Source organism: Aplidium turbinatum, chromosome 4, assembly GCF_918807975.1.
Source record: "Aplidium turbinatum chromosome 4, kaAplTurb1.1, whole genome shotgun sequence".
In the NCBI taxonomy this organism is placed as follows: Eukaryota; Metazoa; Chordata; class Ascidiacea; order Aplousobranchia; family Polyclinidae; genus Aplidium; species Aplidium turbinatum.
This window is the reverse complement of record NC_137475.1, coordinates 46,345,301-46,345,720: the sequence shown is the minus strand read 5'-3', so window position 1 is coordinate 46,345,720 and position 420 is coordinate 46,345,301. Positions and strand designations below refer to the sequence as shown.

Sequence of the window (420 nt, the reverse complement as noted above, 5' to 3'; positions counted from 1 at the left end):
ACATGTGCTGCCACCTGGCAAATAACAAAATTCTTCATGATGGCCAGTGTTGTCGCCGCTGGTATTGCTATTTATTGCTTGAAAATGCAAACACACGACATTCCATTGGGGAAGTTCAACTAATTTACGGATTCGCAAATTTGAAAAAAAATCAGAATATCACGTCACGAGTCACATGACTGAAATCAGCTGAATCGCGAATGAACGTGTCACGCATGATTGCGTACCTCTTCGACCAGTGGGTAATGTTAAAGTGCCTACCCACACGACCCTTCACAACTTTAAAACATTGACATTGCCTTACCAACAACTGTTTCAATTCATTGCGATTTTTCACCCTAATTCAATGACTCCGTGGCGCAACGGTAGCGCGTCTGACTCCAGATCAGAAGGTTGCGTGTTCAAATCACGTCGGGGTCA

General features: G+C 43.8%; 1 non-coding gene across 1 annotated transcript; it reads left to right on the top strand.

Moving 5' to 3' along the window:
* The first annotated feature begins 348 nt into the window (after positions 1 to 348).
* Positions 349 to 420, top strand: Trnaw-cca (transfer RNA tryptophan (anticodon CCA)). Its single transcript has one exon. It is a non-coding gene; the product is annotated as a tRNA-Trp (tRNA).